This window comes from Muntiacus reevesi, chromosome 17 (genome assembly GCF_963930625.1).
Source record: "Muntiacus reevesi chromosome 17, mMunRee1.1, whole genome shotgun sequence".
In the NCBI taxonomy this organism is placed as follows: Eukaryota; Metazoa; Chordata; class Mammalia; order Artiodactyla; family Cervidae; genus Muntiacus; species Muntiacus reevesi.
Window position 1 is genome coordinate 2,569,903 of NC_089265.1, and position 17,150 is coordinate 2,587,052.

The following is a 17,150-nucleotide window of genomic DNA, read 5'->3' on the forward strand; positions in this document are numbered from 1 at the left end:
AAATTTCCAGAAGTAGGATAAATGCTTTTGTAATATTGATAAATATTGGGAAGTTTCCATCCATGGAATGGGGATTTGTACAGTTTAACATTCCTGTCAGCTTATGTCCTCACAGCTTTGCCAACAGATTGTGCTGTCATATTCTGGGTGTTGACACCACCTTCACCACTTACTCTATTAAATTGTTTTATTAAACAGGTCTATTTCTAAACTTTATAGTTTGTGCTGGGGTCTGTTTTCCCATTAGGCATTATTATTCCTCTGATGTTATTATTGAGGTTATATAATACATGCAATTATCTAGAGCGGTTAAGATTTCTTCATTGGAACTTTTTTTTAAGAAATGCAGAATTTTCTATATGTGGATGTGCTATACTCTATAAACCACATAATTATAAGTAGACATTCACTGTTTCCATTTTTGTCAGTATTAAAAATCATTTAATAGTTAATATCAGTTCACTTCAGTTACTCAGTCGAGTCCAAATCTTTGCGACCCCATGAATCGCAGCATGCGAGGCCTCCCTGTCCATCACCAACATCAGGAGTTTACTCAAACTCATGTCCATCAAGTCGGTGATTCCATCCAGCCATCTCATCCTCTGTCATCCCCTTCTCCTCCTGCCCCCAATCACTTCCAGCATCAGGGTCTTTTCCAATGAGTCAACTCTTTGCATGAGGTGGCCAAAGTATTGGAGTTTCAGCTTCAGCATCAGTCCTTCCAATGAACACCCAGGACTGATCTCCTTTAGGATGGACTGGTTGGATCTCCTTGCAGTCCAAGGGACTCCCAAGAGTCTTCTCCAACACCACAGTTCAAAAACATCAATTTTTCAGCGCTCAGCTTTCTTCATACTCCGACTTTCCCATCCATACATGACCACTGGAAAAACCATAGCCTTGACTAGACGGACATTTGTTGGCAAAGGAATGTCTCTGCTTTTTAGTATGCTATCTAGGTTGCTCATAACTTTCCTTCCAAGTAGTAAGCATCTTTTAATTTGATGGCTGAAATCACCATCTGCAGTGATTTTGGAGCCCAAAAAAATAAAGTCTGATACTGCTTGCACTGTTTCCCCATCTATTTCCTATGAAGTGATGGAATGAGATGCCACCGTCTTAGTTTTCTGAATGTCGAGCTTTAAGCCAACTTTTTCACTCTCCTCTATCAGGTCCATCAAGAAGCTTTTTAGTTCCTCTTCACTTTCTGTCATAAGGGTGGTGTCATCTAGATATCTGAGGTTATTGATATTTCTCCCAGCAATCTTGATTCCAGCTTGTGCTTCTTCCAGCCCAGCATTTCTCATGATGTACTCTGCATACAAGTTAAATAAGCAGGGTGACAATATACAGCCTTGATGTGCTCCTTTTCCTATTTGGAACCAGTCTGTTGGTCCATGTCCAGTTCTAACTGATGCTACCTGACCTGCATTTAGATTTCTCAAGAGGTGGGTCAGGTGGTCTGGTATTCCCATCTCTTTCAGAATTTTCCACAGTTTATTGTGATCCACACAGTCAAAGGCTTTGGTAGAGTCAATAAAGCAGAAATATGTGTTTTTCTGGAACTCTCTTGCTTTTTTGATAATCCAGCGAATGTTGGCAATTTGATCTCTGTTTCCTCTGCCTTTTCTAAAACCAGCTTGTACATCTGGAAGTTCATGGTTCACGTATTGCTGAATCCTATCTTGGAGAAGTTTGAGTATTACTTTACTAGTGTGTGAGATGAGTGCAATTGTGCAGTAGTTTGAGCATTCTTTGGGATTGCCTTTCTTTGGGATTGAAATGAAAACTGACCTTTTCCAGTCCTGTGGCCACTGCTGAGGTTTCCAAATTTGCTGTCATGTTGAGTACAGCACTTTATCAGCATCATCTTTCAGGATTTGAAATAGCTCAACTGGAATTCCATCACCTCCACTAGCTTTCTTCATAATGATGCTTTCTAAGGCCCACCTGACTTCACTTTCCAGGATGTCTGGCTCTAGGTGAGTAATCACACCATCATGATCGTCTGGGTCATGAAGATCTTTTTTGTACAGTTCTTCTATGTCTTCTTGCCACCTTTTCTTAATATCTTCCACTTCTGTTAGGTCCATACCATTTCTGTCCTTTATCGAACCCATCGTTGCATGAAATATTCCCTTGGTATCTCTAATTTTCTTGAAGCCATCTCTAGTCTTTCCCGTTCTGTTGTTTTCCTCTATTTCTTTGCATTGATCGCTGATGAAGACTTTCTTATCTCTCCTTGCTATTCTTTGGAGTTCTGCATTCAAATGGGGATATCTTTCCTTTTCTCCTTTGATTTTCACTTCTCTTCTTTACACAACTATTTGTAAGGCCTCCTCAGACAACCATTTTGCCTTTTTGCATTTCTTTTCCATGGGGATGGTCTTGATCCCTGTCTCCTATACAATGTCACGAACCTCTGTCCATAGTTCATCAGGCACTCTGTCTATCAGATCTAGTTCTTTAAATCTATTTCTCACTTCCACTATATAGTCATAAGGGATTTGATTTAGGTCATACATGAATGATCTAGTGGTTTTCTCTACTTTCTTCAATTTAAGTCTGAATTTGGCAATAAGGAGTTCATGATCTGAGCCACAGTCAGATCCCAGTCTTGTTTTTGCTGACTGTATGGAGCTTCTCCATCTTTGGCTGCAAAGAATATAATCAGTCTGATTTTGGTGTTGACCATCTGGTTATGTCCATGTGTAGAGTCTTCTCTTGTGTTGTTGGAAGAGGGTGTTTGCTATGACAAGTTTGTTCTCTTGGCAAAACTCTATTAGCCTTTGCCCTGCTTCATTCTGTACTCCAAGGCCAAATTTGCCCATTACTCAAGTGATTCTTGACTTCCTACTTTTGCATTCCAGCCCCTATAATGAAAAGGATATCTTTTTTGGGTATTAGTTCTAAACTGTCTTGTAGGTCTTCATAGAACTGTTCAACTTCAGCTTCTTCAGCGTTACCGGTTGGGGGATAGACTTGGATTACCGTGATACTGAATGGTTTGCCTTGGAAATGAACAGAGATCATTCTGTAGTTTTTGAGACTGAATCCAAGTACTGCATTTTGGACTCTTTTGTTGACCATGATGGCTACTCCATTTCTTCTAAGGGATTCCTGCCCACAATAGTAGATATAATGGTTATCTGAGTTAAATTTACTCATTCTAGTCCGTTTTAGTTCACTGATTCCTAGAGTGTTGACATCTACTCTTGGAAGTTTGACCACTTCCAATTTGTCTTGATTAATGGACCTAGCATTCAAGGTTCCTATGCAATTTTGCTCTTTATAGCACCGAACCTTGCTTCTATCACCAGTCAAATATACTACTTCATAATTGCTTTAAAGGGTTTAATTGCATTTATTTTTATGGTCAAGGCTAAGGTTTTTCCAGTAGTCATGTATGCATGTGAGGGTTGTGCTGTGAAGAAAGCTGAACGCCAAAGAATTGATGCTTTTGAACTGTGGTGTTGGAGAAGACTCTTGAGAGTTCCTTGCACTGCAAGGAGATCCTACCATTCCATCCTAAAGGAGATCAGTCCTGAGTGTTCATGGTAGGACTGATTTTGAAGCTGAAACTCCAAAACTTTGACCACCTGATGTGAAGAGCTGACTCATTTGAAAAGACCCTGATGCTGGGAAAGATTGAGGACAGGAGGACAATAGGACAACAGAGGATGAGATGGTTGGATGGCATCACCGACTCAATGGACATAGGTTTGGGTGGACTCCGGGAGTTGGTGATAGACCGAGGCCTGGCATGCTACAGTTCATGGGGTCGCAAAGAGTCAGACACGACTGAACAACTGAACTGAACTAAGCTAAACTCAATTTTTATTGGGATACAATCAACATACAGCATTCTATTAGATTTACGTGTACAAAATAATAATTTTATATATTTATATATTGAAAAATGTTTTCACCAATGAGTTTAGTTACCATTTGTCATCACTGAGTTATTATTTTTTTCTTTTGATGAGAACTAATCAAAAAAGTAAGAGTATCAGAGAAACATCTATTTCTGCTTTATTGACTATGCCAAAGCCTTTGACTAATCATAATAAATGGTGGAAAATTCTGAAAGAGATGGGAATACCAGACCACCTGATCTGCCTCTTGAGAAATCTGTATTTAGGTCAGGGAGCATCAGTTAGAACTGGACATGGACCAACAGACTGGTTCCAAATAGGAAAAGGAGCACATCAAGGCTGTATATTGTCACCCTGCTTATTTAACTTGTATGCAGAGTACATCATGAGAAATGCTGGGCTGGAAGAAGCACAAGCTGGAATCAAGATTGCTGGGAGAAATATCAATAACCTCAGATATCTAGATGACACCACCCTTATGGCAGAAAGTGAAGAGGAACTAAAAAGCTTCTTGATGGACCTGAAAGAGGAGAGTGAAAAAGTTGGCTTAAAGCTTGACATTCAGAAAACTAAGATGGTGGCATCTGGTCCCATCATTTCTTAGGAAATATGTGGATAAACAGTGGAAAAAGTGTGAGACTTTATTTTTTTGGGCTCCAAAATCACTGCAGATGGTGATTTCAGCCATCAAATTAAAAGATGCTTACTACTTGGAAGGAAAGTTATGAGCAACCTAGATAGCATACTAAAAAGCAGAGACATTCCTTTGCCAACAAATGTCCGTCTAGTCAAGGCTGTGGTTTTTCCAGTGATCTTGTACGGATGGGAGAGTCGGAGTGTGAAGAAAGCTGAGCGCTGAAAAATTGATGCTTTTGAACTGTGGTGTTGGAGAAGACTCTTGAGAGTCCCTTGGACTGCAAGGAGATCCAACCAGTCCATCCTAAAGGAGGTAAGTCTTGGGTGTTCATTGGAAGGACTGATGCTGAAGCTGAAACTCCAATACTTTGGCCACCTCATGCAAAGAGTTGACTCATTGGAAAAGACCCTGATGCTGGAAGTGATTGGGGGCAGGAGGAGAAGGGGATGACAGGGAATGAGATGGCTGGATGGCATCACCGATTCAAAGGACATAGGTTTGTGTGAACTCTGTGTGTTGGTGATGGACAGGGAGGCCTGGTGTGCTGCGATTCATGGGGCTGCAGTCGTACATGACTGAGCCCCTGAACTGAACTGAACTGAATCCTAAATTAACTTTTTTATCTTACAGTAGAAATTTGTACCTTTTTGTCACCTTTTCCCCCTTTGTCTGCTTCCCAGTGCCCAAATCTGGCAACTGCCAATCTGTTCTCTGTACTGATGAGTTCATATTATTTTAGATTCCACTGTAAATGGGATCATAAGTTATTTGCCTTTCTCTGACTTAAATCACATAGCTTAGTTTCCATGATTCATCCATGTTGTTGCAAGTGGCAGGACTTCCTTTTTATTGCTGAATACTGTTTGGATATGTCTTCCCTATCTGTCCATTCATTCTGGAGACCTTGGTTCCATGTTTTGGCTATTGTAAATAGTGCTGAAATAAATGAACATAGGGATGCATATGTCTTTTGAGACAAGAGATTTATTTTCCTTCAGATAAATATCTGGAATTAAACTACTGGGTCATATGGTAGTTAAGTTTTTAAATTCTGAAATACCTCTATGCTGTTTTCCATAGTAACTCATCTATTTACATTCCTACTAATGGAACACAAGCCTTCCCTTTTCTCCACATACTCGACAACAACACTTGCTATTTCTTATCTTCTTGATGATAACTAGCCTAACGGCTGTGAGGTGATACTGTGTTTTTGATTTCCATTTCTGTGATGATCAATGATATTGAGCACCTTTTCATATGTATGTTGGCCATTTTATGTATTCTTTTGAAAAAAATTCTACATAGACCCTCTGCTTCACTCTAATCAAATTGTTCTTTTGTTATTAAGCTGTATAAATTCTTTGTAAACTAAGGATATATGTGTATATAAATATATACATCTATAATATATACATATATCTATACTTATACAAATATATTCATATAATAGTATATAATTAAATATAATATGTATGATCTTTTTCAACCACGTGGACTATAGCCCACAAGAATCCTCTGTCAGTGGAATTCCTCAAGCAAGAATACTGGAGTGGGTTGCAATATCCTTCTCCAGGGGATCTTCCTGACTCAGGGATAGAACCCAGGTCTTGTGCACTGTGGGCAGATTCTTTACTATCTGAGCCATTGGGAAGCCCAGCTCCTTTCACTACCTAATATGTATAAAGACAAATATGTAAATAAATACTATGTATAGATATCTAAAATATATGAGAAACCCAGTATTTGGATATATCTCTTACCATGTATAGGGGCTTCCCAGGTGGTGCTAGTGGTAAAGAACCTGCCTACCAATGCAGCAGATGTAAGAGATGCAGGATCAATCCCTGGGCCGGGAAGATCCCCTGGAGAAGGGAGTGGCTGCCCACTCCAGTATTGTTGCCTAGGAAATGCCATGGACAGAGGAACCTGGCGGGCTACAGTCCACGAGGTTGCAAAAGAGTCTGGTATGACTTATGACTAAACAACAACAAAAATAGTAATGTATATAGTTGGGAAATATTGTCTCCCATTTTGTAGGTTGTCTTTTCATTTTGCTAATGATTTTACTCTCCTGCACAGAAACTTTTAAGTTTGATAGAGTCCCTTGTATTTATTTTCGCTTTTGTTTTGGCCTTAGTTTTGATATCAGATTCAAAGAAACCATCGCCAACATATAGTGTTAAGTAGCTTACTGCCTAAGTTTTTTTCCTAAGAGTTTCTAGTTTCAGATCTTATATTCAAGGATTTTTCCATTTTGAGTAATTTTTTTGTATATGGTATAAGAAAGTGTCCTGATTTCATTCTTTTGCATCGCTGTCCAATTTTTCAAATATAACTTATTGAAGAAACTGTCCTTTCCCTAATGTATATTTTTAGGTTTTTTTGTTGTAAATTAATTGAGCCTATTTGCATGCATTTATTTATGGGCTCTCTGTTGTGTTTCATTGATCTATATGTCTGCTTTTATACCAAAAACAGACTGTTTTGACTACCATAGATTTCTAATATAATTTGAGATCAGTAAGCTTGATGTATCCAGCTTTCTTCTTCCTCAAGTTTGTTTTGGCTATTCAGGGTCTTTTTTGGTTTCATGTTTGTTCTATTTCTGTGAAAAATGTCACTGGAAGTTTGATAGGATTTGCTTTGAATTTCTAGATTGATTTGGTTGGTATGAACTTTTTAACAGTATTGATTTTTTTGTGTTGAACACAAACTCTTTCCATCTATTTGTTTCTTGTTTAATTTACTTCATCAGTGTCTTGTAGTTTTCAGTATACAGTTCATTAGTTATACCTCCTTAACCTCCTTAGTTAAATTTATTCCTACACATTTTATGCTTTTGGTGCAATTAAATGTGTTTTTTAACTCTCTTTCTGGTAGTTCATTGTTAGCTTCTAGGAGTGCAAAGGTATTTGTGTATTGATTTTGTATCGTGCTCTTTTGCTAAGTTTAATTATTCTAACAGCTTTTCTGGTACAATCTTTAGCGTTTTCTATAGATAATAACATTTTAATTACAAATAGAAACAGCTTTACTTGCTCCTTTTTGATTTAAATGATTTTTTTCCCTTGCCTGCCTAATTGTCTTGGCTAAGACTTTTGAGTTAAAGTTATGAGACTGTCATTCTTGTCTTGCTCTTGGTATTAGAGGAAAATCTTTTCATTTTCCCTGTTGAGCATGATATTAGCTATTAATTTGTTATATATGGTCTCTATTATATTAAGGTACATTCTTTCTATCCTCACTTTGTTAAGGATTTTATCATGATGCATTTTGAATTTTATTAAGTTTTTTAATGAATCTATTGAGATGATCATATGATTTTGATCCTTCATTTTGTTAATATAGTGAATCACAATTTTTGATTTGTGGATATTGAATCATCCTTGCATCCTTTGAATAAATCCCAATTGATCATGGTGTATGATTTTTTAATTGTTTGATTCATGTCACTAAATTTTTGTTGAGGACTTTTGCATCTATGTTCATCAAGGATACGACTTGTAATTTTTTCCTTGTAGTGTCTTTGTCTAGTTAGTATCAGGATGATGCTGGTCTCAGTGAATGAATGAATCTGCAAGTGTTTCCTCTCAAAGTTTTTGGAAGACTTTGAGAAAAATTGGTGTCAATTCTTCAATGATAGGTATAGTTCATCAGTGGAGTCTTGGTCTGGATTTGTTGTTGTTGTTGTTGTTGGGAGGTATTGAATTACTGATTTAATCACCTTACTTTAGGCTGGTTTGTTTAGACTTCTTGTCTCCCTGATTCCATTTGGTAAGTTGCATGTTTCTAAGAATGTACCCATTTCTTTTCAGTTGTCCCATTTATCAGCACAGCAAGGTTGTTCATAGCAGTTTCATGACTATTTGTATTCCTTCCTGTGGTATCAATTAATAGCTCCTCATTTTATTTATGAGTCCTCTTTTTTGTGAGTATAGCTCAAGTTTTGTCTTTTGTGTATTTTTAAAAAGCAGCCCTTAGTTAAATTGATTTTTTAAAATCATATTTCTAGTCTCTGTTTCATTTCATTCATACACCTTGAGATATAAAGAGTTAGGTTGCTTATTTGAGCTTCTGCTTGTTTCTTGAGGTGGGCATATTATCACTATAAACTTCCCTCTCAGAACTGCCTTTACTGCACCCCAGCAGTTTTGGTATGTTGTATTTTCATTTTTACTTGTCTCATGATATTTTTTAATTTCACTTTGACGTCTTCTTTAGTCCATTGATTATTCAGTACCATTTTGTTTAGTCTCCACATATTTGTGAAAGTTTCCACCTTATAAGAATTTTATTTCATTTTAATAGACATAATATTTTATGGTATGGATGTGTTATACTTTATGGACTATCTCCTAAAAGGGAAAAATCACTTTGTTGCCATTTTTGCCATTATTAATGATTTAATGAATATCTTTTATTATTTCATAATAATTCCTCTTTTAGGTATAGATCCCAAAGAATACATGAAAGCATTGATCTAAATCTATGTTCCCATCTATCGATTTATCTATCTATCATTTATTTATTTAAAATGTGTTGTCAGTGTTCTTTTCAGGAAGTCTTTGACACTTCCTATTTTGACCAAATGGGCAGGAATGTATATTTTCCCTCATTTGTTTACCAGTGTTCATAGTTTTATTTGGCTTTTAAGTTTTGCCTTCGTGATAGGTTTAACATTGTATTTCATATTTATTTTATTTGCATTTATCTGAATGTCATGTGAATACTATACAGTGCTCCAACAAAGGGTGGATACAGATATACTGTCCAGAAGGAACAGTTTCACAGCTGGTGAATTTGGGACAGTAGATAGCTTGAAAGTGAAAGCGAAAGTCTATCAGTCGTGTCTGACTCTGCAACCCCATGGTCTGTACAATCCGTGGAATTCTTCAGGCCAGAACACTGGAGTGGATAGTCTTCCCCTTCTCCAGGGGATCTTCCCAACCCAGGAATCGAACCCAGTTCTCCTGCAAGCAGGCAGATTCTTTATCAACTGAGCTATCAGGGAAGCCCTTCTCCTGAAAGTAAACACATGGGTGAAATAACTAGACAAGTTTTTTGCCTCTATTTATGCCAAACTAACTGTTTTCCTTCAGTTCCTTAATTTATCTTCCATTTTTTCTCTTCTTTCCTCTCCTCCTTTCCTCTCTTAACCACCCCCACCATGTCTTCATTTCTTCCTGTTCTGTTTTCACACTTCCACCTGTTCCTTCAGTTTTTCTGTCTTTTTATAAGAAATCTGTCATATAGATGTTTCCAATAAGATCACAAAGATTTTCTTGTGGAAACATTTGGAAAGATGAAAACAACTGTTTTGCTGAAAGTTTTCACTTTTGTCACAGATTCAAAGGATGTGTTAACAAAATAAGCCACTCATTATTTACAGATAAACAGTACAAATATTTATTAGAAAATTATCTAGTTCCCTCTCAATAAACTAACATTAAAAGAAAAGGGAAATAGAAACAGCAGAGGATACCTCACCAAATTGGGTTTTTGAGCAACATCTAGACTCAAACTCACTGGAAGTCCTGTGACACAGCAAGTCCAGAGTTCCAACTGGGAAAAGGTCATCCCAGGGAGGGAGTCTGCTCCATGGGTGAGACTTCAGAGTTTGCAATTCAGGGTTCCCCATTGTAATGCCAGGATGCAAACTGGTATCTCATCAATCTGTGAGCAAATTGCAGCTATGGTTTCACAGTAATGCTGTTTGTTTTGTCTTGTAATACTGTTCATGGACATGGAACAACAGACTGATTCCAAATCATGAAAGGAGTATGTCAAGGCTGTATATTGTCACCCTGCTTATTTAACTTATATGCAGAGTTCAGTTCAGTTCAGTCGTTCGGTAGTGTCCGACTGTTTGCAACCCCATGAACCGCAGCACGCCAGGCCTTCCTGTCCATCACCAACTCCCGGAGTTTACCCAAACTCAGATCCATCAAATCAGTGATGCCATCCAACCATCTCATCCTCTGTCATCCACTTCTCCTCCTGCCCTCAATATTTCCCAGCATCAGGGTCTTTTCAAATGAGTCAGCTTTTTGCATCAGGTGGCCAAAGTATTGGTGTTTCAGCTTCAGCATCAGTCCTTCCAATGAACATCCAGGACTGATCTCATTTAGGGTAGACTGGTTGATTCTCCTCGCAGTCCAAGGGACTCTCAAGAGTCTTCTCCAACACCACAGTTCAAAAGCATCAATTCTTCTATGCTCAGTTTTATTTATAGTCCAACTCTCACATTCATACATGACCACTGGAAAAACCATAGCCTTGACTAGATGGACCTTTGTTGACAAAGTAATGTCTCTGCTTTTTAATGTGCTGTCTAGGTTGGTCATAACTTTCCTTCCAAGGAGTAAGCTCCTTTTAATTTCATGGCTGCAATCACCATCTGCAGTGATTTTGGAGCCCAGAAAAATAAAATCAGCCACTGTTTCCCCATATATTTGCCATGAAGTGTTGAGACTGGATGCCATGATCTTAGTTTTCTGAATGTTGAGCTCTCCTCTTTCACTTTCACCAACACCCAGAGCTTACTTAATCTCCTGTCCATTGAGTTGGTGATGCCATTCAACCATCTCATCTTCTTTCATCCCCTTAACCTCCTGCCCCCAATATTTCTCAGCATCAGGGTCTTTTCCAATGAGTCAGTTCTTCACATCAGGTGGCCAAAGTATTGGCGTTTCAGCTTCAACATCAGTCCTTCCAATGAACACCCAGGACTGATCTCCTTTAGGATGGACTGGTTGGATCTCCTTGCAGTGTGCAAGGGACTCTCAAGAGTCTTCTCCAACACCACAGTTCAAAAGCATCAATTCTTCGGCACTTAGCTTTCTTTATATTCCAACTCTCACATCCATACATGACTATTGGAAAAACCATAGCGTTGACTAGATGAACTTTTGTCGACAAAGTAATGTCTCTTCTTTTTAATATGCAGTCTAGGTTAGTGATAACTTTCCTTCCAAGGAATAAGAGTCTTTTAATTTCATGGCTGCAGTCACCATTTGCAGTGATTTTGGTGCCCCCTAAAATAAAGTCAGCCACTGTTTCCACTGTTTCCCCATCTACTTGCCATGAAGTGATGGGACCAGATGCCATGATGTTAGTTTTCTGAATGTGGAGCTTTAAGCCAACTTTTTCACTCTCCTCTTTCACTTTCATCAAGAGGCTCTTTAGTTCTTCTTCACTTTCTGCCATAAGAATGGTGTCATCTGCACATCTGAGGTTATTGATATTTTTCCTGGCAATCTTGATTCCAGCTTGTGCTTCCTCCAGGCCAGCATTTCTCATTATGTACTCTGAGATACATGATAATTCAACATATCAAGTGAATAAAGAGCTTATGTAAGTGAATTTTTAAAAATGTATATATACCAGGAAGATGTTTACTGTCTTGAAGAATGAGGCTGGAATACAGTGGCCAAGAGGGAGAGGAGAATCATTTTATTATTTACAATATTTTGTTGTATATTTTTTCTTTTACAAGGCACACAATAAAGAATATATAGTGAGAAAATATAAAGTGGCCTACAGAAATGATCCATATTTTATTTTCTGGGACACATTTATATAGAAAAAGAAAATCTTTTTTATTCGCAATTTTCAATGCTCTGTACTGCTAGGCAACATGAAAATGCAGTAAAAGTATTGACCTAGGTATCAGGAAATCTATTTTTTACACCTGTCTGTGTCATCCACCTTTTTTCAAGGCCCTGGGCTATCTCTGTTTATGTTTCTCACTTTATTCAAATGTAAGGTACAAAGGTTGTCTGAGGGTCTCTCCCAATCTTTTTTTGATATTTAATAATGGGATTGATAGTGGTGCAGTATTTGGTATTACTCAGTCCAGTGTGCAGAATCCTATAAATCTCAGGCTCCACTACTCAAGGTGATAAAAGGACGCAGCTAGTGGTGAGCTTGCTGTACCAATTTCTCTGTGATAAATGGACATTAGGGGGTGCAGTGACACCAAATATCTGACTCAGGTGTTGTACATGCCCCATTTTATTTTCAATTATCCAAAGAAAATTTTCCTAAATGTTTTTTTTCATATAAATTGACACAAATAAATTCTTAGAAAAATCTGAATGGATTACAGGGCTACTGAAAATGGTACTTATCATTATTCCAGAGTAAAAATTAACAGTTTAAATGTAAAGATTTTATTTTATTTTTAAAATCAACCTTAAAGCATCAACTACTTCTTGGACTGTTTTTCTTAAGCATTTTCTTTTTTTCTTAAGCATTCTTTAGTTAGGGGAATTCTAATACATGGATTAGATTACAGAAAAACAAAAAAATGAAAAAAAAAACTTTGCCAATAAACTTGGTGAGCTTGACAAATCATGAACATAGAAGAATTTTAATGCTGAAAATTCCCCAAATTTTTAAAATGTAGGAATAGTATTGTTTAGGTGTTCCTGTTGTTGGATCCATTTACTTTTACAATACAAACCATCATGAGAGAGGCAAAAAAGCCTGTGTCACACACTCTTGAATCTTTTTCAAACTTATTGCTTTAGTTATCTATTGAAACAAGTGCAGTTGCTCTTTCACTGTGTCTCGATGACTGTGTACATTCAGTACCTACCATTCTCATCTTAACCTGCATTTGCACCAGGGATACCACTGTCCTTTCCTGGGTAAGGTAGGATTGAGCCTGTCATAACATGCTTGTTATCATTCGATGGTATAAATTCCAGATCTCCTTAGTATCAAAAAAACCTCTATTGTTTTTCTGATGGCTCCCAATCTCACTTTCCCAGGAGTCTCATGAATGTGAATGAGACTGTTAGGTCTGTGTTTCTAATCCGTGTAGTTTTGGCCTTATTATCAGAGTTGTACATGAAAACATATCGTCAATAGTCTCATAGAAAGTTGCATATTTTAATTTACTGGTGGTGGAAAAAGTAAAAGGCATCATAAATCGCTTACTGTGCAAATCACTAGGACAAATAGGGCCCATTTTTCCAGCTCAGATCAAATATTGTTAATATTACCTTGTAAAATATGGCCTAGGCAGTTAATTAAGAGTTTTATAAATCAATGGTATAAGCATATTCTATTGATTTTCTTGATGGATAGACAAAGATTTGTAAAATATATGAATTTAATTCAGTAATCTATATTTGTACTGGCATTAAAAAACAGTGGGGCTTCCCTGGTGGTTCAGATGATAAAGAATTCACCTGCAATGTAGGAGACTCATCTTCCATCCCTGGGTCAGCAAGATCCCCTGGAGAAGGGATTAGCTACCACTCCAGTATTCTTGCCTGGAGAATTCCATGGACAAAGGAGCCTGGCAAGCTATAGTCCATGGGGTTGCAAAGAGTTGGACATGACTGAGTGACTAACAACATCTAGAAAAAATCATTCCAATAAGTTATTAATTCCTGTAAACAATTAAACTCTTATTGGACACATTATTAAAACAATAATTCTTGAACTATTCTAAATGCAAATTAATGTCTGATATATTGTTAAAAACTTAATAGCATTTTAATCTTCAATATTGATTTAGTGGCAAGTGCAACTTGCTAGAAATTTCAAATTTAACTGACATCATTAGAAAGCATGAAGTTAAGGAAGTTTATGATATTATTAAAATACTATATATGGTATTGATGATATCCAATTGTGGATTGATGGTATGTGTGCTCAGTCATGTCCAGCTGTTTGCAACACCATGCCCTGTAACCAACCAAGTTCCTCTGTCCGTGGGATACTCCAGGCAAGAATATTCGAGTGGGTTGCCATTTCCTTCTCCAAATTGTGGATTGTTGTTGCTATTGTTCAGTCGCTAAGTTATAACCAACTGTTTGCAACTCCATGAACTGCAGTATGCCAAGCTTCCCTGTCCTTCACTATCTGCCTGATTTTGCTCAAACTCATGTCCATTGAGTCAGCTATGCATCCAACAATCTCATCCTCTTTCCTCCTCTTCTCCTCCTGCCTTCGATCTTTCCCAGCATCAGGGTCTTTTCCAATGAATTGGCAGTGAACATCAGGTGACCAAAGTATTGGAGTATTAGCATCAGTCCTTCCAATGAATATTCAGGTTTGATGTCTTTAGGATTTACTGGTTTGATCTCCTTGCTTTCACAGGGACTCTCAAGAGTCTTCTCCAGTACCACAGTTCAAAAGCATCAATTCTTTGGCACTCAGCCTTCTTTATGGTCCAACAATCACATTTGTATATGGCTACTTGAAAAACCATAGCTTTGGCTATGCAGACCTTTGTCAGCAAAGTGATGCTTCTGCTCTTTAATACAGTCTACCATAACTTTTCCTCAAAAGAGTCTTTTAATTTTGTGGGTTAAGTTGGGAGCCCAGGAAAATGAAATCTGTCATGGCTTCCACTTTTTTCCCTTCTATTTGCCATGAAGTGATAGGGCCAGATGCCATGATCTTAGTTTTTTGAATGTTGACTTTTAAGTCAGTTTTTCACTTTGCTCTTTCACCTTCATCAGGAGGCTCTTTAGTTCCTTTTCACTTTCTGCCTTTAAAGTGGTGTCATTTGCATACCTGAGGTTGTGGATATTTCTCCCAACAATCTTGATTCCAGTTTATGCTTCATCCAGCACAGCGTTTCTCATGATGTACTCTGCATAGCAGATAAATGAGCAGGGTGACCATATACAGACTTGACATACTCCTTACCCAATTCTGAACCAGTCCACTGTTCCATGTACGGTTCTAATTGTTGCTTCTTGACCTGCATACATGTTTCTCAGGAGGCAGGTGAAGTGGTCTGATATTTCCCTTTCATCAAGAATGTTCCATAGTTTGTTGTGATTCACACAGTCAAAGGCTTTAGTGTGGTCTTTGAAGCATGTGTGTATATATATATATGTGTGTGTGTGTGTGTGTGTGTGTGTGTGTGTGTATACATATATATATATATATATATATATATATATTTAATTCTCTTGCTTTTTATATGATCCAACATATATTGACAATTTGATCTCTGGTTCTCTGTCTCTTCTAAATCCAGCTTGTACATCTGGAAGTTCTCAGTTCACATACTACTGAAGCCTAGCTTAAAGGATTTTGAGCATAATTTTGGTAGCATGTGAAATAAGTGCAATTGCACATTAATCTGAGCATTCTTTTGCAGTACTTCTTTGGGACTCAAATGAAAACTGATCTTTTACAGTCCTGTGGCCTCTGCTGAGTTTTCCAAATTTTCTGGCATATTGAGTGCAGCACTTTAATAGCATCATCTTTTAGGATTTGAAGTAGCTCAGCTGGAATTCCATCACCTGCACTAGCTTTGTTAGTAGTAACACTTCTTAAGGACCACGTGACTTCACACTCCAGAATGTCTGGCTCAAAGTGAGTGCCCACACCATTGTGGTTATCCAGGTCATTAGACCTTTTTTGTAGAATTCTTCAGTGTGTTTTTGCCGCTTGTTCTCAATTTCTTCTGCTTCTCTTAGGTCCTTACCATTTTTATCCTTTATTGTGCCTATCTTTGCAGGATATGTTCCCTTTCTTGTTGTTCAGTTGCTTAGTCATGTCTGACTCTTCTGACTCTTTGTGACCACATGGACTGTAGCAGACCAAGCTTCCCTGTCCTTCACCATATCCCAGAGCTCACTCAAACTCTTGTCCATTGAGTTGGTGATGTTTGCCAACCAACTGATACTCCGTCATCCACTTTTCCTCCTGCCTTCCATCTTTCCCAGCATCAGAGTCTTTTCCAATAAGTTGACTCTTTACATCAGGTGGCCAAAGTATTGAAGCTTCAACATCAGTCCTTCCAATGAAAATTCAGGGTTGATTTCCTTTAGGACTGACTGGTTTTATCTCCTAGCAGTCCACCAGATTCTAAGAGTCTTCTCCACAGCATAGTTTGAAAGCATCAAAAACTAAGCACTCGGCCTCCTCTATGGTCCAACTCTCACATCCATACATGACTACTGGAAAAACCATAGCTTTGACTAAACAGACATTTGTTGGCAAAGTAATGTTTTTGCTTTTTTTATGTTCTCTTGGTATCTCCAATTTTCTTTAAGAGATCTCTAGTCTTTCCCATTCTATTGTTTTCCTCTATCTCTGCATTTTTCACTTAAGAATGCTTTCTTTTCTTTCCTTGCTTTTCTCTGGTACTCTGTATTCTGTCACATATAACTTTCCCTTTCTCCATTGTCTTTCATTTCTTTTCTTAGCTATTTGTAAGGCCTCCTCAGACAACCAGTTTGCATTTTGCATTTCTTTTTCTTGAGCATGATTTTGGTCACCATCTCCTGTACAGTTATGAACCTACGTCCATAGTTCTTCGCGCACTGTGTCTACCAGAACTAGTCCCTTGAATCTATTCATAACCTTCACTGTATAATCATAAGGAATTTGACTTAGGTCATACCGGAATGTCCTAGTGGTTTTCACTATTTTCTTCATTTTGAGCCTGAATTTTGCAATAAAGAACTGATGATCTGAGCCACAGTCAGCCCAAGGTCTTGCTTTTGCTGGCTGTGGAGAGCCTCTCCATGTTTGGCCACAAAGAATATAATCAATGTGATCTCAGTATTGACCATCTGGTGATGTCTACATGTAGAGTTGTCTCTTGCATTAAGTTATTTATTATTGTTCAGTTCATTTCAGTTCAGTTGCTCAGTCAT